This window comes from Aotus nancymaae, unplaced genomic scaffold (genome assembly GCF_030222135.1).
Source record: "Aotus nancymaae isolate 86718 unplaced genomic scaffold, 86718_ANA_hifiasm-v0.15.2.pri h1tg000046l, whole genome shotgun sequence".
In the NCBI taxonomy this organism is placed as follows: Eukaryota; Metazoa; Chordata; class Mammalia; order Primates; family Aotidae; genus Aotus; species Aotus nancymaae.
Window position 1 is genome coordinate 5277876 of NW_026988460.1, and position 25452 is coordinate 5303327.

At 40.6% G+C, this 25452-nt stretch overlaps 1 protein-coding gene across 8 annotated transcripts in view; it reads right to left on the reverse strand.

Moving 5' to 3' along the window:
* Positions 1-25452, reverse strand: part of FOXP1 (forkhead box P1) — a 635379-nt gene that overhangs the window by 348449 nt on the left and 261478 nt on the right. For 6 of the 8 annotated variants that reach the window (XM_064361902.1, XM_064361903.1, XM_064361896.1 and 3 more), the window contains one exon: positions 3303-3365. The gene's annotated coding sequence lies outside the window, so the exon portion shown is untranslated. Of the gene's footprint in view, positions 1-3302; positions 3366-8418; positions 8506-9625; positions 9645-25452 lie in introns of those variants that run through there. The other 2 variants (XM_064361900.1, XM_064361899.1) reach the window with 2 other exon arrangements.

The following is a 25452-nucleotide window of genomic DNA, read 5'->3' on the forward strand; positions in this document are numbered from 1 at the left end:
TTTATGTGCATCTATACTGTTAATAATTCCCAGGTTTCAAATTTGGGGCATGGTATTTACTGAGCAGCTCCTGGCATCTGAAGTCTACATGCTTCTTGTAGTGTGAAAAATGATGTTGGTTTTTTTGCCCATTGCCAGATGGCAAGGTCTCCTCATTTAAGGGTTACTCATCAGGAAGAAACGCTAACCACTATGCTCACTTTAAACATCTTTTAAATTTTTTATTTTGAACAAACCTTTTATTTCTATGTAAGAGATCAAGATATATACAAATTAGTCTTTGAAAGATCTTTGACCTTGTTCAAAGGTAAAAATGACATAATTTATTACTTGAGTCTATATACCCTAACTTATTTCTCCCCAAAATTTGAAATTAGCATCAAAACACAGATGGAATGGATACTGTAAAAGGAAAAAAAAGTGTTAGTTTCTATTCGGAATAGGAATACTGAAGATTATGTATGATACACTCTGGAAATCTGTCTCCTCCAAATCTCATCTTGAAATCTGATCCCCAGTGTCAGAGGAGGGGCCAATAGGAGGTGTCTGGGTCACAGGGGCAGATCTCTCATGAACGGCCCAGTGCCCTCGCCAAAGTAATGACTGAGTTCTTGCTCTATTAGTTCATGAGAAATCCGGTTGTTAAAAAGAGCCTGGCACCTCTTCCCTCCAAGCTTCCTTTTTTTCTTGTCATGTGACATGCTTGTCCCAAACTTCCCCTTCTGCCATGACTGGAAGCTTCCTGGAGTCCTTACTAGAAGTAGATGCTGGTGCATGTTTTTTGTACAGTCTGCAGAATTATGAGCCAAATAAATTTCTTTTCTTTATAAATTACCCTAGACTCAGGTATTCCTTTACAGCAACACCAAACACACTAAGACAATGTATACAGAACAAAAACAAAGACAACAGAAAAAGCTGAAAGTAGAGAACCACTACAGAGACTGAGCATATAAAATACTTTTATGATCCAGAAATTTTACAAGGGGGGGCCTTATCAGCATGATACTAAATAATATAATAGATCGTGCACTTGATCATAATTATAAAGAAAGCAATTTTTTTGTAAAATAGACTGTCTTTCTTAGTCAACGCCAATGACAAATTTCTAGACACATTTCTTTCCAAATTTTCCCTTGACATATGATATTTTTCACTTTCAATAATATCATAGAATTTGCGGGTGTAGGGACTATATTTCCATTTTCAGGTAAGAGGTGAAAGAATGGACATTATAAAGATATCGAGTCAGAAGAAAAATAATTCATGCTTATAGGTGATTACAAAAAACAAAAACAAAAACAAAATGAAAATCCATCAGTGAAGGTCTTATTTTGGAGCTGAACAGATAAGGCAACTACCAAGCTGAACTTTCCATCTGTCCTACCACTTTTTTAGCTTTGTGTAATCATAATTTTTTTTTTTTAATAGAGTCTCCCATCACCCAAGCTGAAGTACAGTGGTGCAGTCCTGGTTCAGTGCAACCTCTGCCTATTGGATTCAAGTGATTTTCCTGCCTCAGCCTCCAGAGTAGCTGGGTTACAGGCATCCATCCCCATGCCCAGCTAATTTTTGTATTTTTAGGAAAGATGGGGTTTCACCATGTTCACTATACTTCACCAGGCTGATCTCAAACTCCTGACCTCAGGTGATCCACCTGCCTCAGCCTCCCAAAGTGTAGGGATTACACGCATTAGCCACCATGCCTGGCCTGTTAAATCACAGTTTTTAGCTTCGCCAGAAACCTCTGCTAACAGCAGGAGATGAGTTAAACATCTGGCACCACTTTGCATGAGGACCATCTTGGATTGAGATCACTCTGTGAGTATAGAGACCAGGAGACAGCAAATTACCACCTTGCTGAGTAGCTGCAATGGAGGCTGAATGCCTCCTCAAGTACAAAATACTTACTATGTGGCCCTTGACAGAAAAAGTTTGCAAACCCCTGATATAGATTAACCCCTTCCTTTTAAAGATTGAAAAATTGAGCCTGAGCAAAGGGAAGTGTCTTGCTGCGACCTGATAATCCCAATTATTGGTTGGGAATCAATTCCTTCCATGCTGATACATTTGAAACATATGTTTGTCCTCTTTGGAATACAATTAGGTGGATCCTGCAAAGGTTTCATTTAAATAAAATATATGGTGAAATGATGTAAGTCTGATTTTTCTGGCTCAAATTAAATGTGCCAGAATGCAACTACAAAAACAAATCCATACCCTTTATATATATGCATCCTAGAACCCCCAAGCCCCAGGTGAGATTTATCAAAAAATGATCAAAGATTCTTCACATTATGAAAGTTTCACAAAAAACTTTGTTCAACTCAATAAGAAGTCTGTATCTGACAAATACATAAACTTAGTAAAATCTGAGCAAAAGCTTTGTTCAATCATGCTGGCAGGTAACCTGTTTTTAGACAGACACAAATCAACTAAATCCAATGGAACTATTAAAGGCCAAAAATTATAAAAGAAACGAAGATGCTACTACTTGAGAAATATCAGATGTTAGAAGAACCTGCAGGATTATCTTGTGTAAGATGATCATTGCCTTTAACAGAGAGGTACTTTTGAAATCAAGTAAATATGTAGGTAGCATTCATAACCATTTTAACTGGAGTGCTTCTTCATCTCCCCTCCCAAAAGCGAATTTGAGAAAATTAAATTTGGCTTTAATTCATTAAGCTACATTAGTCTCTCTGAAAACTTCTAATTTTAAAATCAAGTACTCATTTGATTTTCAAGCAAGGTCAAGAGAACAAGGCAGCCTAGTGCTGACATTACAGGGATATGTCCCACACTGCTCAGCAGTTACATCAATGTGGCGTGTTGCTATGGTGCCTGACTGTTAATTTCTGAAAGAAGGTGATTATAAAGCCGCCAGATGAACATCAATCGGATGACACCACTTCAGCACACAATACTGACATGCGTTACTCTTGTTTGCAGCAAGTTAATTTTATGAATCACCACTTTTGTGATGTGAATATTCCTTTCTAACTTTAAACCTACCAAGTCAACAAGCAAAAAATAAATTTACAAAATAAAAATAAGTTCAGCTTCAACAAACAGATGAGACTTTGATAATATTTAGGGGGAAAATGTGAATCTGTAGACCATTTCTTAAGGGCAACCGTTTTTCTTAGGACCTCCAAAAATATGCCACATACATACTTACTTGCAAATAAATACATGTTTATTTGACAAATACGAAACAAAAAACAACTGAATTAAAATGCCTGGAAGGCAAAAGACACAGCAGCCTTACAGACAACTTCACTAATCACATTTGCATTTACCTTTTTTTTGGCTTCTGTAAAGCAATCTTCAGTTATAGTCACCTCAAAAGGTCACGTCTTACCCTGAAAACAAAAGAGAACAACAAAATCTGAATGTCAAGAGAAGTAGCAACCACCTCTGCCAAGGACAGACAGAAGCAAAACAACAAAAGAACTCAATTCTATTTAATGGCAAATGACTTTCAGGGTTAATAAAAACAAGTCCCAAGAATCTCTACTTATCTGGACCATATGCCTTTGAGCTCTTCAAGCAACAAAATCAACTTGGAGGGAAAAAGTCAAGGTGAAACATTTCAAATTTTGTTATCAACTTTTTCTCATCTTGTTGTCTATCAATTTATTTTCATGTGGAATAATATGTGACTCACAGGCCTTTGTTTTTGGAAACCAGACTGCCACTTGAACGTGTCTGTGTTTGGTTAACATCCACAACATCTCTTATTTCATTAAAGCAGAGGCTTATTTTTTTCCCTTTCCGAAGAGAGTTAGTTCTTGTAGACAAGATGCTTTCTGCCACTTTGGACCTTTCAAGATGAATGAAAGCACCACAATTTTCAGTTTGGGGAGGGGCAGAGAGTTAATTGCTGGTGAAAGCTGTTCACAGAATGTTTTTCTCTTAGCATGTATCCACCCGATCTACTAAGTTAAATAAAAAGGGTTCATGTCACACGAAATAAACAATTGAAATCAAGCTTCCTAAAACACAAAGAAACCATGGAACGCATTTTACCCCACATCTACTCCTGCATCTGCATACTCCCATATGCAAAACAGTGTTTAATCCTCTAAGAAACATTACAAGCTGCCTCTTTCTGCCCATGTAACTGGGATCAACATATGGCACAAGTGAAAAGAAAAACATTTGTTTATTAATTTAGATCAAGTTACTAAGAGGGTAGAGGATTCATTCCACATCCATTGACCAAATGCTCATATAATTTTTAAGGTAGCAAAATCGTATCATCACTGTACTAAAATGTTAATATCTTTTTGCTCACTCTTCAGAATAATATGTAATGAAATGGTTTAATTTTATAGGAATATATCCCTGCTTATCCCTCTGCCGTCAGCCCTGAATGTGGAAAGGCAAACGTCACTGGGAAGAGTAAAATCTTATTTCACTAGGGCTAAAAATTTGAAAGTGGCACTTTGGTGTGTACTATCTTTGAGGAATTGATCTGAGGCCAATTTATGACATTTCCACAAGCAAGTGTATGCAGATTCTTGCCATTAAGATTGGAAAAAGATGCAGGCTCTGAGTGAAATCATAATTTTCATGTTTACTGTACGAGGAAATTGGAGGTTTTCACCATAAATGTTCACCATTTGGGTGGGGGAAAACCCTAGGTCTGGGACTTAAAATTACTATTTTGCAGCCTGACCAAAAACCTTTTTGTTTTTACACAAAACAATTCAAATTGAAAATGAAAATCATGTGCTTTACTGCTGATGTATGTCCCTAAGATTGGTTTCTCCAGTGGTGAGAAGTCTATTTCAGGGCAAGCGATGATAAGAAAGAAAAACAGAGCAAAGATGGTCAGGTCCTCAAGGTAGAGCAAAGATCTGCAGCGCCCCACTCTACATAAATAAAAGCTCAGTAGATACACAGCACACACCAGAAATTCCTACCTCTACCACTCATCAAATCTTAAATGCAAAGCAAGTGAACTTTGGCAGATCCTACTCAATTCAAAGCAAGAACGCCTTTTTCTCTCTCCTTTTTACTTGAGAAGTTCTCCAATACATGCACTGTAAACTAATTTATATGTTTATCTATTGAGCTGTGTCTATTTTTGCATGTTTGGCAGTCAGACCTATAGTATTAGACTTTGCAATGCAGATGAGATTTGCTATCATATAGGCCTGGCAAACAACTGGACCTCATTAAAATTTAATTTTTTTTTTAAACTGCTGAAAATGCCTCCTTTGAATAAAGTTATCTCCAGTGCTGCATTTGAACCTGCAGAACATTTTCAGGTAAACACTAGACCTGTTTCTTTACTCACCCATCCACACAGTATAGTGTGTAAGAGAACACAGAACAAAAGTAGAAGGTGGTTCAGCCTCAGATTTTACAAGTATAATTTTTTTCCCTCTAGGAGTACTGGGGGAAGAATTAACAACAAAATTATACAACTTACCATCCAACTTATAAATACTAAAACAATATGAAACTGACTACATTTAATTTTTACTTACACATAAAAAAATTGGCAGTGGTATATAATCTCTATCTTTTTCCATTTTGAAGGTCCATACATTTTGGTGCACATGCACGTTTGACCACTTATTCATTTATTGCTGTTGATTTTCGTTTTTGGAGAAGGTATACGTGAACAAAGTAATCTAAAAGACATTCTTCTAGTTTTGCTGAGAAAAGATGAATAGTTCAACAGCTGTTTGCCATCATGCTAAATGAAATGAAATGTGTCAATATAATAGACAAGAAAATTAAGGGGTAGTGCTGGGCCCAGAGTCTGCATCATTAGTAGCTTAGAAGAATTGGAAACCATCAACTAGCAGAAAAATACGCATTTCATTTTTTCCAAAGCATAAAACTTCTTTTCAAAACTATATTTGCTCTTTTCTTCAATGACTTTTACTGATCAAATAGATAAACTATTTACTTGTATACTTACTGGCAGCAAAAGCACCAAAACTCAAATTAAATGATTATGCAAAGCTTTTACGTAAAAAAAAAAAAGATAAAAGAAATGCATTCCCCTCCAGCCCACTTGTCTTCTTTTTAAAAATGCTGTCTCCATACGAATTGCATTTTTTTTTCTTTTTCTCTTTCTTTTTTAAGTTTCCTACTGGTTTTAGGTTTTAAAAGTGAGCCAAGGATACGGTAAACAGAAATTACTTATTTTCCTTTATGTCATTCTCTGTAACAGTTAAGATCCTGTGAACACTAGAATTGTTCCATGGCCTCTTCACCATTGATTGCAACAGTATCATTTACCCAAGCTACATAGTGATCACACCAAATTTCAAATACGATCTCTAGGGTTTGACACGTAATGTTCATTCCTCTTTTTCTACCTCCCCAACCACCCCTCCTCCCTAATTAGGACTATTGTTCTAAAGAACCCTCAGATTATTATAGTGTTGCAATATCATACTTTCTAGGGTATATTTTGACCTTAATTTAATCTGTGTGACATGTAATACATAGTGTCCACTATTATATCCTACTTGGAACTGAGTTGCAGGTAAGTGTGGAGGTGCAATCTCATTTCACAAAACTGAAAATGAACAACATCGGCTCTTTTTTGCCTGTTGATACCATTTCCCCCTTCCCTTTCTTGACAGCTAACATAAATTACTTGCATTAAGATTTCTGCATTATATTTCATTTTATATAATTGTGCAAAAGCAACTCTGAAGGATGCCCAACATAGTTCATCTCAACCTTCAGCCCACCCAATACTGGCTGAGAACCTACTGTGTGCCAGTCTTATTAAAGATGCAAAGATGAGCAAAGCGAGCCCCTGGGTGGTGATGAAGGGGGCAGTTCAGTAGGTCTATGGCTAGAGACTCTTTCCTACTAGGAAACCCAGGAAGGAGCATGGTTCAAACTTTCTATATCCCCAAATCCTCCAATCAAAGGGCCTGTACTTCATTTGCAAAAACTGGTCCAAATAGGCTAATTTCCAAGAGTTTTCTGCCTCTTAAAGTAGGAAATTTTATCTTGTGTGGGCTTTAATATCTTGTTTTTCAGTGACTTCTTAGAAAACAGAAGGACATCAACATATATTTGATGATTGAAAAATATAATAGAAGGGTCACGTTATTTTCTGTACTTAAGAAAATCTGGCTGGGTGTGGTGGCTCAATGCCTATAATCCCAGCACTTTGGGAGGCTGAGGAGGGTTAATCACGAGGTCAGGAGTTCAAGACTCAGCCTGGCCAAGATGGTGAAACCCGTTCTCTACTAAAAATACAGAAGTCAGCTGAGCATGGTAGCAGGCACCTGTAATCCCAGCTCCTTGGGAGAGTGAGGAAAGAAGTGCTTGAACCCAGGAGACGGAGGTTGCAGTGAGCCGAGATTGTGCTGTTGCACTCCAGCCTGGGCAACAGAGCGAAACTCCATCGCAAAAAAAAAAAGACAAGAAAATCTCCAAAATCAATCATAAAGTTTGTTCTATGCCCTTAGGACTTCAAATATTGAGTCAGGTTTGAAAAAAAAAAAAAAAAGGTGGGAAAGAGAGGGAATGAAGAAAGAAAAGAAAGAAGGAAAGAAAAAGGGAAAAAGAAGAGAAAAACGGGGAAAAAGAAAGTCAAAGTATAAAGGAAGGAAAAAGGAAAGAAAAGGAAGGAAGAAACTGCTGTGCAGTCAGGGTCTCTGAGACCAGAGGCGAACCTGGACGCTCTCCAGGCTTGTAGCTTCACAAACACTACACTTCTTTTACTTGTCTCTATCAAAGAAATGTGCGACTTCTAATCCATCATTCTCCAAATCTCCCTCCTACCCCTGCAAGTAACATTTTCCTTCCTTTCTCCTCATCCTCTAGGACCCTCATCAGATCATACTGCCTATCTTTGGAGTCCATTCTAGTGGGGCAAAAACTGAAAATATTATATACTAAGCCATGTGGTGCAGGCAACCCCAGTGGAAGCTTATCCGTGAAATTACTTCTGGCTGGCACCCCCGCCTCCCGCAATAACTCCACATGGGCCCATCTCATTTGGAAAAATGACTCTCTCCTACCTTACAGAAAAGGAAAACCCTGGCTGTGGTCATGTGAAAATATTTTATAGGTATCCTTTAACAGCCTTTAAATGTTGAAACCTAAAAACAATATTTGCTGTTTTCCCTTTGAAGCTCTAACAAAGCCTTTGTTTTAGATTCACCTTTAGTGTGCAATAAGAGTTAATAATCAAATCCATCCCAACCCCCACAAATGTTAAACAAAAAGATAAAAGAAATGCAAATAGCTATTGTCATGGAAAGTTAAAGTACCTGTCTGTATTTTTAAGTGAAAACTATTATCTCTATCAATCAAAATTTAAGAATACAATAGCGCTAATCACAGAAGGTGCTCTGACGGAGTTACTTTCCCTCAAAAAAAAGTATTTTTCCCCTTAAAAATCAAGTATAAAAGTCATATACTTACAATTAGATAGAGTATTTGTAATTTTGTTATTAAAAACCTTCAGCAGTCTCACTGTTAATAAATGCTTCTAAGTCTCTAGACTGATTTGTACCCAAGAAGACACAAGTCCCTACATATTTTAATAAGGTTGATGAAATTTTATTTAAATTCTCACAGTTTCCAACCTGTGGGGGAACAGCACACTCTTCTGTTGAAAAGAGTTACTCAAACAGAGGCAACAGTTAACTGGTCATGAAAACTCCTTCTTTTAGAGGCTGGACATAATTCCCACACCCTGAAATATCTTTACACAGGACATATCTTCCTTGGATGGTTCACCCTTGTTAATTGTGGCAACTTATTTTTGAACTAACACTCTACCCTCAAAAAGAAAGCAGAATACCCCATCCTACCCCAGAATGATTTGAGTGTACAGTATGTGAATTTCTCCGAGTCTTTTTTTAAAAATTCACTTTAAAAAAAGACAGGATTAGCCCCTGAATATGGTGCTTTCTAAAGACAGTACAGGAACAAAAAATAGCAAGACCCCAGATAGTAAAACAAACAGCTCAAGATTAAAATTCCTAGAGCAAACAGTTAAGCCAGGATGCCATTATGCACACTGAGCCTGGATGATGTCTCCTCCACTGTGGGGCCAAGAGGCTGTCATTTTCCCCCCAGCAAGATCAGATTTCCTTCCCTCCCGACCGCCTCTCTGAGCATCATGGCCAACATCTCTAGTGTGCTATTAATATCAATGAAGAGACGATTCGATTTCCACAGAAGAAAACCCTTCCTATTCCGGCGCAGACCTTCGGGGAGGACCCTGGCCCGGGTATAGACAATACAGCGGCAGAGTTTCTGTTTTCTTACAGTTCAGTCTTACACACTGTTTGAAGGCTTTTAGCAAACAATGGCAGCATTATCTGCAGGATAGTTACAAAACAGGATTTGTTAGGACAAAGAATAATAAAGCTGCTCTCTCTCTCTCTCTCTCTCTCTCTTCTTTTTAATTCCCTCTAGTCCTCACGAGCCTTTCTCTGCTAGTCCAAAATGCAGCCACATTTCCTAAGAGGCACCTGTACTTGTCTATTTCAATGCAGCCAGAAGCTGACAACGGCCCAGGAACAGGACTGCTTTCAGGAGGCGCCCAGAAGGGCAGCAAAGTACCCTCTCAACATTAGTAAAATGAAACAAAAGTGTCAGCCTTGGCTTCGCACACACTTACCCGTTCATGGTGAGGAGGCAAAGCTTTGGGGCGGGAGAGGTAATTTTCACACAACGGAAGAAAGTTGAGAGTTTGTAAGGGAGAAACTACAGGCGCTTGGAAGCCTGCTGGCTCTCAGGGCTCCCGGGCTGGCGGCAGTGTGAGGAAGGACTGAAGGTATGTGGGCTAAACACAACAAAAGCCACTGCCTTACTCTAGATTAAATATGCAGGAAGAGGCCCCTTTGCATAAACACAAACACTCAGCAAATGAATAACTGGCTCAATCAGACGCCCGCTGTGCCTTCTACCTGTCCTCGCTCTGACAGGAGACACTGCCTGTTCCAGGGGACACCACTAAACAGGAGATGGTTAAATGTTATGTTGCTATAATAACAATTAAAATGAATTGCATTCATTAGTAATTAAGAACTCACTCGTGGAAGGGGGTAGTGTTATTGTTGAATCTCCAGCTATTCCAAAAAGAACTTATGGTATACCCATCCCTGGAGTTCTACTGTGGGTTCCACTGCAATCTCTAACATTCAATGAGAGTTTTAAACAATCAGGTTGTTTAGTCACAATTTAAGGTCAGAGATATACATCTTGTTTCTCTGCTTTGTCACATTATAAGTTGATTCTTGTGACTCTGTACCTACAGAAAGATCTGTTTTATATATGCACATAAAGTGTACATATAAAAATATATACACACATATATACATATATATGTGCATATATACTCACACATAATACATTCATGCATATCTAATTAAAGAGAATAAACAACAACAACAAAAAATGCTACTTAACTATACTCTTTAGTTCACTAATCATTTAAGGAAAATAATTCGAGTTTTCCAAAACTATATCCCAAATGTCTGCCTTTCAAATGTCACCAATCCATGACCACTCATTTAAAAACATCACCCCTATATTAGAAGGAATGCTTTTAACTGAGTGGCCTCAACCACTTATAATTTCAATTAAATAACATAATTACAGTCAACAATTTTCTCCATTTCGGCAGAAAATATGCCATACCTCAACATAATTTGTCCTTACAACCCAGGAATTTAAGCAAGAGAAAAAACATATCAGTGCTAGGAATTCACTACTGCCTTTTCTTAGCTTATGGAATCAACTCACACTGACCTCTTATTCTCTGTTCCAGCCACATGTTGGTCTTAGTAACTTAATTATTTTTTAATAACCTTTGCAGTATTAAATGATTTCGATTGAAACATAAATAAGATTATGTTCGTCTACTACTTACTAATGCCATACAGTACTCTGGGGCCAAATCCAGCACGGCTGTGCTATAGGATGTGTCTCTATTATTACTGTATTTGGACTAAAAAGGATAGGTCACAGATCCTTCACAGCCGTCGAGAATGCTGTGATTTATCCTAGCCAAGGGAAAAAGGGCAGCTTTCTATTTCAAAAGCAGTTTTAATTTATTAATACAAAACTGTTTTCTGGCCAAATCATTCTGCTGTAAAAGGCGAAGATCATCACTGAAAAGTTTTAAAATATTTTTAGAAACAAACGCTGAACTCATTTCAAACATATATTATGGCATAACATGGAGAAAAGACAAACAAAATTAAAAAGATACCCAAAGACTCAGAGAATAAAACATAGGTTCTCTAAGAGGGGTGCGCACAGAAACTGAAAAGATGCTGATTTTGTTCACTCTTTTGCCTTGAAACGACCTTCCAAATAAGGTGTTATAGATAACCCGCATCCATAGACGATAGTGATCTAACCTTGCTGCAAATAAGCCATAGAACAAAACTTAATCAGTATATCACTGTGAGAAAGCCTCTGTCCATCCCCATGGAGCTTCTAATGACTGTTTTGGCAGTTTTGAGGGTAGTTATGCTTCCCAGCTCATCTATATCTCATACTGGTTGAGTAAGCTAATGGAAGTGATGTTAGTGGAATCCAATATTAATGCCCTGTATCACGCAAACCTGGATGCAACTGAATATATTATACAATTATAGGTAGTATCTAATTCCATAGGTGTTAGATACTGTACTCTAAATTAGTATTTTAATGAGGACAGTGAAATAAAGACGGCAATCCAGGTAAGGGATCCATGCATTGTGGCCCAGCTGAGCTCCTTGCTGAAAGAGCGCCGGATTCGGGAGCAAACGGCACAGACGCAGGGATTGTGACAAAAATCCGTATGCAAGCTTTAGATGCTGAGTGACACATACTGATGCACAGAGTCAAAGATGTCATCCTCACACAAGCGCCACTTGCTGTAAGCTTGAGAGAAAATGCAGGGGGAAAGATGGGGGGGCATAGTTGCAGTGAGACCTCCAGAAAATAAACAGGGTGTACAGTTTCAAAGGCTGCAGACACAGACATTTCATTGTTCAAGCCAATTATCAGTGGAAAATAATAACAACAGATGGATTCAGAGTCACTGACTTTTCATATGCACTTCATCTCGGCGGAACAGATGATGAAACGCGAGAGCTATCTCAAAAAGGCAAAACATCTTTCAGTAAAAGAACTCTACAGTCCAGATGGGGACCTTCTAAGGCTGCTGATTATCTTCTTATAATGTTGTAAGATAGACTTACTAAAACATTTCAAGAACTGATCAGATATGATGCGTACAATGGCTTCATTATTGGAAGGAGTCGCCTCAGACTTGTGACTAAACCCAGCAGAGATTTCAATAAGGTTAGGACTGTAAGTTTCCTGTTTTCTCATCAGGGACTGCAGGTTCCAACTCAAACTGGAAATCTGTGCACAACAGGAGAATAAACCATTGCCCAAGGATCCTACATATTTGCTATTCTCTGATTTGAGCAAAGGAAAAAAAAATAAACTGGAACTGTGAAAAGGACATTAAATTATTCTGAAGCATTCTACCACAATGTGTGTGGGGGGGGCGGGGAGGAACAGCTCCAAAGCAATTCTTTATTAAAAGCATTTGGTGATAAAATCACCCCTTACATGCATTAGAACATCTTAAATATCCCTTGCCACTGGTGACTGCAAAAGAGAATTTCCTTTTAGTAGGGAATAAATACAAATTTCAATGGTGGTGTAACAGCAATTTTAACAAATGTCAACCAAAACTCCCCAACCTACCCTAACCCACTCTCATTCAACTTACCAAGTTAGGCTTGCTGATAACACACAAGAGGTTAACCACAACCTGAGGACTTGCTGTAAGTAATGGAAAAAGTTAAATCTCTAATCAGATAGGCCTTATCCCTACTGGAATAACAATGTATCTGCTCCATGTATCTGTCTATTCGTCTATCCATCTCCATCCATCCATCCATCACCAATCGCACATTCATAATTTCACAAAAATTCTTTCCCTGAATTGACATAAAATATGGTCTACATCACTGCGCTAAGAAAAAAGAAAAGCTGATTCTCCCAACTATTTACTAACATACTTAACATTTAAAAAATATTTTTATGAACACACTGTTGACTTCACGAGTTCATAACGTAAGTTAAAATTTTTTTTTCTGAGCAAGGCTTTTCTTTCAAAGTACTCTGACAAAAGTAAATTCATAGCAGAACACACAGGCACGAAGAAAATATCGCCAAGGGCAAAATTCTGCAACTGCTTTAAGAAGCAAACAAGAACACAAAAGATGTGTAATACAACCATCTGGCTCTCCTCATACTATAGCAATGCCTCGACCTTATCCCCGCCCCCTGAGCCAACCCACACCAATGCCACAAAACCAAATGGCTTCACTTATGTTTCCTGCACAGCAAATTTACACAATGCAGTTAGAATGCAAAAGTTGATTTTGACACATAAACTAGCATCTTTTGAATTTTCCCCACTTCAATGATTTTGTTGTTGTTGTTATCTGTTCCGAGTGGGACTTCTTTGAAAAACCACCAAGAACCTCACCATGATAAAGATGTTCTCACATGGGCATATCTGTTCAGCCTCAAGAGAAGTCTCCCCGAAAGCCTTCATCTCTACCATCTTGTGCTTTCTGTTATAACCACTCTTCAGATGTGGACATATAAAAAAAAAAATCCTAAGCTTATTCCAATTAGAACTCTTACTTTTGTGGCGAGGGGGACGCTAAATGGTGGGTTATTTCCCCCCACTTATGATGTGACATAACTGCACTAATTTTTAATTACCATTTTCACCAGTCAGCATGTTCACTGGAATTTTTCCTTATTCAGCTCAGTCTACAAACATTTATTGAGCAACTACTGTGGTATTAGAAACATGCTGGACAATGGACGATCAAAATCTATTATTTTCCCGTGTGCTAGCAGAACCTGCCTGGTCCATTAAACCAGCAACTCTACAGTTTATAAAAAATCTTCCACAGGCAGGCAGGCTGAAGCATTTTATTTACTTATACACTTATTTTTGAAGGCAGATATAATAGACCTTTGAAAGTTACAGCCTGTTTGTGGGGATCCAATTGTTTCCAAAAGGTGGGAATGAATAATTTCATGGAAACCTCTGTTTGGGTAAAACCAATAAAGCATCTTAAATGCTTCTCACCAAGGGGCAACAATGTAAAAAATAATAACTGAAGAAGTATTTCTTCACAGGCAAATGCTACTCGTTGCTTTTCTGCAGGGGCATGGTAGAGGCAGACAGTCTGTATCAGGCACCAGTTCTCAGGCAGAATTCAGATGTGCCAGGCGGAGGGCCATGTCTGGTTTGCTTTTGTTTTCTTACTGATGCTGGCCTTCTCCCATTCCTGCGTCCCTCTCTATGTTCCAGGATGAGAAGGCTTTGACTGGTTTTTCAAGGGGCTAACTTCTGGTTCTCTTCTGGGCGTTTCTGCCCACAGAGTCCCCTGGTTTGGACAGCAGCGATCGTCTGTAGGACACACACAGCGAATCCAGCCACCGGATGAGGAATTCTGCTAATTGTTTAAGCCTGCACTAGTGTCTGGCCACCAGTTGGCAGACACAGCTTATGGCTGCCTACCAGGCCTAGGTTAACACAGCTGGAGCCAGATGACAGGCTCTCAGAGATATTACTCCCATGGCCACATCTGGCTCTTGGCAGCTCCCACTGCAGCTGAACTCATTCTGTTTGGTTCTTCTAGGCAAGTCACATTCATTTCAGTTTGTGACAAAAATATCAGAACATATACTCCATGAAGGCAGGGGCTTTATCTGATTTGTACCCCCCGCCCCCTCCCCTTTTTTTTTTCTGAAACGAGGTCTTACTCTGTTGCCCAAGGTGGAATGCAGTGCAGTGGCACGATCATGACTCACTGCAGCCTGGAACTACTGGACTCACATGATCCTCTCACCTCAGCCTCCTGAGTAGCTGGGTCTAGAGGCACGTGCTACCATGCCTAGCTAGTTTTTAAATTGTTCTGTAGGGACAAAGTCTCACTGTGTTGCCCAGGCTGGTGTTGAATTCCTGGGCTCAAGTGATCATCCTGCCTTGGCCTCCCAAAGTGCTGGGGTTACGGGCATGAGCCACTGTGCCAGCCTCTTGCTTGCTATATCCCAGTATAGAACAGTGGCACGCAGGGTAGACGTTCAGTAAATAAAGAATGAGTGAATAACGCTAACCAGTGTGTGAGCTGAAGAAAAACATTCCTGTATCTTATTCCAGCTACGCTGTTCCTCCTGTTATTCGTAAAATGGCTAGCACTCCAGCCCATACAGAGAAGCTCTCTAATGGCTCTAGAGCTAGATTTTATTATGGACACGTTCACACTCAAAAATGAATCCATGTCCATTGTCAGTATAGCTGGAAAGACCTCCAGCAATCCTTCCCCCAAAATTACTCAGTCTCCCAAAATTACCCTCATCCCAACTTTATTAGTCCTTAAACTGAGAAACTTGGCAGCTCTGTGCCCACAGGGCCTGAGAGTGGTCTCAAAGTAGAAACTTACCTTTTGGCCACCACCACAATGTCAAATGATGAGGCAATTCTTCCTGGCACCTTTTCATCCCATTTTCTTTCCCATGCCTCTCTTCCTAAATTCCCTGACATCTGGAGATCGCAGCTCCCTTCTACACTCAACTTTGACCCAAGGGTAGGCTTCCCCAAAGCTCACCACCTCTCTAGCTCCCACTAGAAACACATTTAGAAAAGCCAACATAGGCAAATGCCTCTCCTTCCCTGCTTCTGCTACCTGAAATTACTTTAAAAATGGGAGAATAAGCTAGGCTCAGTGGCTCACACCTGAAATGCCAGCTATTCAGGAGGCTGAGGCAGGAGGATTGCTTGAGCCCAGGAATTGAAGGCTGCAGTGAGCTATTACGGTGCTACGGCACACTAGCCTGGCAACAAAGTAAGACACTGTTTAAAAATGGAGGAATAGGCCAGGTACAGTGGCTCATGCCTGTAAATCCAGCACTTTGGGAGACCAAGGCGGGTGATCACACTTGAGGTCAGGAGTTCGAGGCCAGCCTGGTCAACATGGTGAAACCCTGTCTTTACCAAGAAATACAAAAAAATTAGCTGGGCATGGTGGTGTGTGCCTGTAGTCCCAGCTACTCATGAGGCTGAGGTGGAAGAATTGTTTGAACCTGGGAGGCGGAGGTTGCAGTGAACTGAGATTGTGCCACTGCACTCCAGCCTGGGTGACAGAGTGAAAGTCTGTCTCAAAAATATTAAAATAGGCCGGGTATGGTGACTCACGCCTGTAATCTCAGCACTTTGGGAGGCCGAGGCAGGAGGATCACCTGAGGTCAGGAGTTTGAGACCAGCTTGGCCAACATGGAGAAACCCCGTCTGTACTAAAAATACAAAATTAGCCGAGTGTGGTGGCAGGTGCCTGTAATCCCAGCTATTCGGGAGGCTGAGGCAGGAGACTCGCTTGAACCCAGGAGGCAGAGGTTGCAGTGAGCCGAGACTGCGCCACTGAACTCCAGCCTGCGTGACAGAGTGAGACTCCATCTCAAAAACAAAAACAAAATTAACAAAATAAAAATAAAATAAAATAAAATGAGAGAATGTCTTTGTACAATTCCACAATCACAGTGAAACTTTAAGATAATTCTTTAAAAAAGCAGTAAAACAAACAGACTGCAAATGATTGATACCCACTTATTCGTTGGCTGAAAACAGGTTATCAAGTAAAAATAACAAAAGCAAACTAGTTGTGAAAGTTATGAAAGAATTTTTAAAAGGCAAGGCTGACATTGTACAGAACGAATATCTGTATTTCTTAACGTATCCTCAGGCTGCCTCACCTAAAACTAAGTATTACAGAATACAGTACCACACAGTATACTTTAGACTAGAAGAGTTCAGAATTTACAAGGGTAGATTCAAGTGCCCAAGTTCGAAGCTCAGCTCCGGGGCTTACTGACCTTGTGAGCTTAGGCAAGTTACTTAAGTTCTCATCCCTCAGTGTTCTTATCCATAAACTGAGCTTCAATACAGTGCATTATTTGCTTTTGGGGAATAAACGCACTGACATGAAGACGTACTTAGAATAGTGCCTGGCACAAAGTGAAAGCTAAAAGAAATAATGGCTACTGTTATTATTACCAGGGATGATATAACTTAAATAAATCGAAAACTTCCTACACGTCATTTCTGCCATCTCTACAAATTGTTAAAAACACCTGACTGGCTGGGTGCAGTGACTCACACCTGTAATCCCAGCACTTTTGGAGGCCAAGGCGGGCGGATCATGAGGTCAGGAGATCGAGACCATCCTGGCCAACACATTGAAACCCCATCTCTACTAAAAATACAAAAATTAGCTGGATGTGGTGGTGTGGGCCTGTAATTCCAGCTACTCAGGAGGCTGAGGCAGGAGAATCGCTTGAACTCAGGAGCTGGAGATTGCAGTGAGCTGAGATCACACCACTGCACTCCAGCCTGGCGGCAGAGCGAGACTCCTTAAAAAAAAAAAAAATCTGGCTGTCTGCCATGCTACAGGCTGGAAAAAAGAAAGAATATATATCAGATTTTAAACTTCTTAAGAACGTAGTACTAAAATAAAATCAAAGTACTTATTTTTTCCCCCTCAGTATTAGCTGGAGAATCGTAGATGTAAGATTGGGGTCTCACCTACCTCAGTGGAGGCAAGTCATTAGTTACAAAAAAGCTACAAGCCAAGGTTAGCCTTGGGGCTGCTTGTCCCACCAACTACCAAAAAATACTTCGGGGAGATGTTCAAAGAAGGCAGGAGGAGAATCCAGCCTGGAACCCAAAGGCACTGAAACACATTTTCTTGTACTTTTCAAGTCTGTGCATATAGATTCTGTTACTGATTTAGGATCTTAAACAGTTTGTTTATTTTTTAAATGCCTTTCAGCTCACCTTTAATAACATGTTTCTTTGACTTGGCTGAACTATGCCTCAGAAGAATTACAAGCGGGAATAAGGCTGGGTAAAAGGTTCAGTGAACTAATCCACACCTGGTCCATGTAAAAAAAAAAAAAAAAGAAAAAGAAAAGAAAAAGCTCATATTTTCCATATAGAAACAAGCCCCTTTATATAAACCAGCCTTTTATTTAATTGCTAAGGCACTTTCCACACCGTACAGACCTTTCACATCCTTCTTCACTTGGGTGGGGAAAAGGCACAGAACCACTTTCCAGCCACACCAGGGTGCTTTATCAGGGACAGAAAGTAATACTCCTATTAATAATGATGGCAAGCACAAACCTGATTCAAAGTTCGTTTAACCAGAAATTCCCTGACCAAGTTTTGCCAATAAAAAGAAACAAGGATGTCCCCTGAGAACAGATTTGGGATAAACTATGACGATTTCTTGACCAAAATTTAGACTTTTTTCTGCCTCACTTGCGTGACACACACTTTTAAGTGGAAGGAATAAGACATGGATAGGGAAAATCTCGAGAGAGAGAGAACCGCAAACATTTTAGAGCTAAAAGGTGCCTTTGAGAGGGCCAGGCAAGCAGCTCCCCCGCTGGGAGGGGACTCAGCGTGTGACCAAGGTCACACAGGTGGTGGGGACGAAAGCAGGAACTCAAGCCTGTGACTCCCAATTCATGGAGAAAAGCAATGGCTGGAGAATATGGCCCATGGGAACATCAGTCATGTTAACAGGAGATTGAGGAGCAGGATCCTGTGAACAGGAAAGAGGCCAGAGAACGGAAGGAGCAGTCGTGAGTGTCCCACAGACTGTGCCAGTCTGTTGCTTCTGAAGCTGGATGTGAACAAGCTTTACTTTCTCCTATGAAGTCCTTCACTTCCAGGCACCAGGCATCTTGTATTTGCCTTTCGGTTTTGTTCCTAAGAAAATTCTTTTAGTCAACTCTGTTTTTTGTGTATGTTTTGTTTGTTTTGTTTTGTTTTGTTTTTGAGATGGAGTCTCACTCTGTCACCCAGGCTGAAGTACAGTGGCACGATCTCGCTCACTGAAACCTCTGCCTCCCAGGTTCAAGCAATTCTCTGCCTCAGCCTCCTGAGAGGCTGGGATTACAGGCTCCTGCCACCACACCTGGCTAATTTTGTTTTTGTATTTTTAGTAGAGACGGGGTTTCACCATCTTGGCCAGGCTGGTCTCAAACTCCTGACCTCATGAACCACCCGCCTCGGCCTCCCAAAGTGCTGGGATTACAGGCATGAGCCACCATACCTGGCCTTCAACTCTGGTTTGAAGTAAGTGGAAAAAGAGGCATTTCCATACTTTTGTTAAGAGGCAGCCAAGTGAAGTAGAGAGAACATTTTATTAGGAGGCAAGAGAGGGCAATTCTGCTCCTGGGCCCCACCGGTAATTCAGCTAGAATTTGGGAAGCTTCTTCCCCTCTCCAGACTCAGGCTCCTCACTGGTTTAAAAGGAAGGGTACTCAGGGATGGTGTTCAATTGCTACAGACTGGTCACCTGAACAAGGTGTGAAAATGCTGAAATACTTGTGTACTGGTTGGGAAACAGCCCCTGCCCCCAAGCCACCTGAACACACCCTTGATCAGTACCCTGGACTTCCCTGCTTCCTCCTTGGCTTGGTGAGGTTTCCCCAGAGCCCTGCTCCAGAGCTATAGCTAGTGGCCATCAGAATGACCATGGCTGTGCTGTACCTGTGAACTATCGTGACCATAACCCCCAGATGCTCTGATAGGTCCCTTTCCAAGGACCACCAGGGCCAGCTAATGCCCTAGAGGATTCCACTACCCGGGGCCCACGAGGGGCCCAGCAAGAGACACAGTGGCTCAACAGTGGGACCACTAGAGACCTGCCTTCACTCCCAAATTACTTCCTTCACTTGGGGAACCTGGATATGGGCCTGCACAAATAAGGCAGGTCAATGGGATCTTCTTGGGCAAATTTTTTTTTTTTTTTTTTTTTTGAGACGGAGTCTCACTCTGTTGCCCAGGCTGGAGTGCAGTGGTGCAATCTTGGCTCACTGCAACCTTCTCCTCCTGGGCTCAAGTGATTCTCCTGACTCAGCCTCCCAAGTAGCTGGGACTACAGGCACGCACCACCACGCCCAGCTAATTTTTGTATTTTTTAGTAGAGATGGGGTTTCACCATGTTGGCCAGGATGATCTTGATCTCTTGACCTCATGATCCACCCGCCTCAGTCTCCCAAAGTGCTGGGATTACAGGCGTGAGCTACCATGCCCGGCCAGGGCAAATTCTTAGGGCTAAATTTGCTTCCAAAAGCAGGAAAGAAATGCATCATTGTGAAACAACTCTCAAAGTAAAACCCTCAGCTCAGAGGGAACCCACCGACATATGTAATCAAATTATATTTACCATGGAAATTCTAATAGCTCCTACTTTCTACTCCACTTTTACTACCCTCTAGGAAAAGGAATATTTTACTATCCTGTGTTCCAAATTTCCACCAGAGAGTTGCAGCATTGTACATGCTGAAATATACAGGAAAGGAAAAAAAAATTCCCATTATTATTTCCTTCAACCCTCTGTACCTTCTATGCCACCATTACTCAAAAGTCACTCAAACATTTTGCTGGCTGACATGACGCCATGCTGTCACTTGATCAGGTGCGGAGTACCACATGGAATGAATAAATACTTATCCACAACCGCATATTAAATGGGAATTCGCACAGGCGGGCTCCAAAGACAAAGACGTTTCTATACAGAAATATTAACTAAGAATTTAAGTAAATGGCCCCACTGGAAAAAAAAAAGTTCTGAAGTAGCAATATAAACTATATTTAATAGCAACAAAAAATATTTTCCTTTTGGGAAAGCAATTTGGACTTCTAAAAGTTACTGCCTTTCACGTGACTTAGTACAGTGTGCCTGAATTCTTTCATTTCCTAAAACACAGATGCTAGGCCCCCAAATTCTACTTCGTGAGAGTTAATTTTTTTTATTAATCTTCCCCCAAATACAATACTCAAATAAGAAACTATTTTGGTAACTTTCCCTCCCCACACATAATTGTTATTTTCTTAAGTGTCTGAGTATAACACGTCCCAAAGAACATATGCTCCCAAGGAAGGAAAAAAAAAACAGGCTCTAGAACTAATACACAATGAAAAATAAATTTAAAGCAGCCTTCTGGTCTGACATAAGAATATAAAAATGATATGAGCAAGAACAGCTTAGTTTACATACTTTTCAGTCACAGCTGCTGCTCCAAAACCACAATACCTTTAAAATGACATTTTAAGGAAACAGATACGCCGTGGCTTTAGCCATAGTTAGATGTAGCTAACACTGAATTAAAGGGGCTTTTCTTTTTATACGCATACTTTATAAAACCCTGTACATGGGCACAATTAAGAAGAAGAATTCATTTTTAAATAATGTAGTGATAAACAGAATGAATTACAAATAATTCTACCCAGCAAGGTTTTTTTTTCCCCCCTTCTTTTTCCTTTAAAATCACCAGACTCAGACATAAAAATAGAGTTTCAGGGACAGAAGGAACAAGTCCCTTCTTCTTGGTTAATATTTAATTGGGTGCTAAAGATTTCTTGGAGAGGACCTCTGTACTTCCAGTGACAGGCACACAAGAGGCTCCCATCTCTGCAAGAGATGCAGGCACTTCCCTGAATAAATGAAAATAACATATAATTAAATCAGACTATTCAATTAATAAATTACTTTGGTGGACCTTGCAGGCCAAGTCCTATTTAATTACATAATTTTAAAAATATTTGCACATTGCAATCACTGAAATTGGCTTTGAGGTTTCATAATACACACTTAACACTTGAGTTAGAGAACAAATTTATTTAATAAATGCAGGCCTAAGTGCTAGAAGGCCATACCACTCTAACTGCAAAATCACTTAGCACATCCTCAGAAAAAGCAAATAAACTTTTTCACTATTTAGACGTAGGCTGCTGTTGAATGTCAGGAGAAGCTGGCTGATTTTTTTATGTTTTCTCTGTCATGTGCTGCTTGTAAATCTGACCATTCTGAGAGGTGATTAGAATAGAGCTAATGGACAAAATGGTTCCAGTTAAAGATAACTTAAAGATAAACTAAGGTGGAAGATGTCAAGGTCCTGGTAGTAAAAACCTCTTCAGAGTAAAACAAAGAAGGCATATTAACTCCCCATTTTTCACTTCTTGGAATACCAAAATACACCATAAATTAACATGGTTACTGAGAGTAAAGATGTGTTCCATTAGGAAAGCACACACACATTCAGGGGTGAGGAGGACATTCATAAACAGAATACAATTACAGGGTACCCCAAAGAGGGCAGAAACATTTCAAAGTGACTCTATTCCCTACAGTTGTCCTGGAAGTCATGATTTTGCCATTAACTGAAGTTTTCTAGAAAACCACTTGACCACTTTACTGCCACAAGTTTTTAATTTTTTTGATAGAAATCTTTGTCAAACACACACATTTTCAAATAACCACTGCACACTTTACACCCACAATGGCCTCAGAGCTCTTTGAGCCATGGGGGGTTGACTTTCTTTACACCAAAAGCCCCATACCATCACCACAAGGGTTATGTTTGTTGTTGTTTGTGGGTCTTCTCCTTAAAGATTTCTGTCAGACAGAGCCAGGCGCCGTGGCTCTCACCTGGAACCCCACCTCTTTGGGAGGCCGAGATGGGTGGACCACAAGGTCAGGAGTTCGAGACCAGCCTGGCCAATATAGTGAAACCCTGTCTCTACTAAAAATACAAAAATTAGCCGGCATGGTGGCGCACATCTGCAGTCCCAGCTACTTGGGAGGCTGAGGCAGAAGAATCACTTGAACCTGGGAGGTGGAGATTGCAGTGAGCTGAGATCATGCCACTGCACACTCCAGCCTGGGTGACAGAGTGAGACTCCGTCTAAACAAAAATAAAATTTCTGTCATATATACATGATCCAGTCTGCTGTGTGCTTTTGTTTGCCTGCTTCTAGAAACTTCTATGCTAAGTTCCTGAAGCCTCTAGGTTGCTTCCAACTACTAAGTTACTATGAATTCAGAATTCATAGTTCTGGAATTATTTTCAAATAAAACTGAAATAAAAGATTCTGGGGTGACTTTATAATCTCTGCTCCGTGATGAACCAAAAATTCTTTCCAGAGTCTCATAACCCCCTACTTTCTCCTCCCTTTCAGAAACTTCTGGAGCTGCTATACTCCCTGTCTCCACTTATTCATCTCCTAAACATTCTGAAGCCCACGCAGTGCCACTGAAACCTCTGCTGCTGAAGCCATTCTCAAACAGTTCCCATCTCCAAGCAGTCAGCCTGTGACGTTGGCTCTCCATGATCTACCACCTTCTTCAGCATCCTCTTCTCCACCAATCTGGTTCTTCTTCCTTCGGCCTTCCCTCAGTGAATGCTGGCATTGCCCGCCCAGCCAACGAGCCCAAACGCTCTGCAGGCACCTATGACTCCTCCGACACATCCAACAACTTCCACTCCATTCTCGTTCCTTCCCCCTGACCGACACTCGCCGGCCCACACGAGGGCGCCTCCCACGACTCCTGCCATTCTCTCGTGATGGCTCTTTTCTGCCTTTGGTTTTGCTCTCCTCAAACCTACCTATGGGGAAGACAAACTCATCTTGCAAACTGTGAATGTGCAACGTTCTCCATCAATTCCCAGACAGCTTCCGCAGTCACATCTGAAAATTTTTGACATCGGGATGCATTTCGACATTGACGTGGAAGCTTCACGTTACATGCTGCTTCTCCATGCACATCCCATCTCAGCTGAACAATTTCTTAGCTTTCTAAGGCCTGGAAGGTCAAGGGGAAGTGTCCAGAGGTATTCAAAAGGCTTTGCTGGATGTCACCTGCTGCTTGGTCCTCTGGTCACACATTTTCTGCGGCTCCGGGACCTCCATTCTACCATGGACGGACACACACACCTACGCTGCACGCTCTTGTCTCTAAGCCATTGCACAGATCTAGCCTACCTGTGAATTTCTCTGCCCACTTTCACCTAGAGAAATCCCACACATCCCATGTAACTGAGGTACAAATACCACTTCCTCCAAGAAGCCCTTCCTAACCTCTCTTTAGATCAATGTCCTTGTTATCTAGTCCCTTTGTACACAGTACTTGTCTTAATATAGGCACGAGTCCATTTTACTATAATGGTCTTTTTTTTGGGGGGGACAGTCTTGCTCTGCCGCCCAGGCTGGAGTGCAGTGGCGTGATCTCAGCTCACTGCAACATCCACCTCCCAGGTTCAAACAATTCTCCTGTCTTAGCCTCCTGAGTAGCTGGGATTACAGGTGTGCGCCACCACGCCTGGGTATTTTTTGTTTTTTTTTCAGTAGAGACGGGGTTTCATCACGTTGGTCAGGCTAGTCTCGATCTCCTGACCTTGTGATCCACCTGCCTTGGCCTCCCAAAGTATTGGGATTACAGGAGCGAGCCACAGCGCCCGGCCCATAATAATCTATTTAATCAATAGTTTCTCTTGCTAAGCTGTATGCCCAGTTCCTAAAAGGCACTTAATAAATCTTGAATGAATAAAGTAAAAGTTGATGAATTTCAGTAAACAATGTTAATGGCCACAATTTTTCCTTCTTTTCTTCCTTCATAAAATCAGCTCTTTGTTCCTCTCCTGACTACAATGGTTCAGCAACACGTGGCCAAGCAGATCGAGTCTCAGTAGTACTTGTTCATACCTCTGAAGATGTAAGAAATGTATCACAGCTGGTATTTATGTGAATGATTGAGATATAATTTAAACAAAAACCCTTCCATTCCCTTGAAGTAAAATCATCTTATTGTTCATAATACAGTGCAAAGGAAATAGAATGAGCAAGGAAGCTATAAGAATTTAATCAAGTTGACTTCTTATAAATAAGAACTGCGATTCACTATGCACCCCTCATTACCCTCCCCCTCCTAACAGTGTCCTAATTTAGACTGCACCAAAAAAAAAAAAAAAATGCTTTCAGGTTATAAGACGATTTTGCATTAAGGTCTTAGATGAGCCTTAGTGTCACTGGCTTTCCTGGGCTGTGGTCTGTTTAACTTTAGCTTTAATAATATTACGCTTCCCACTTCAACAAAATCAAACTTTAAAGTCAGCCTTCAAAACTATGTGGAAGAAAGGGCTGTCATGGGTCAAACCAGTGACCTCTAACCGTGGCAGATTTGGTAATGGTGTTAAGACAAGAAACCTGGTACCAGCCAGCGACAGCCCCAGAATCAAGAAATGGTGTCATTTAAGTGACCACGGGATAAAAGCCAACCTCTGGAGACGTGAGATGACCAGATGGGCTATATACAACACATAAGACCATAGAACATTTTCTCTGGGGTTCAGGTTTTCAGAGACCCAGAACTAAAAATATCAGAAGAAATTTCGTGCTTACAATGTAATGAAAGTAACTGGCAGGCATAATTCAATCTTATTTGTCATGATTAGAACTTGGATGAGTCACTTCACTTTGCTCATCTGCACTTTCTTCATCTGGAAAATGGGGCAATGAGATCTGTGAGAGTCAGAGGTGAGAATATGTGTTACGCACATAAG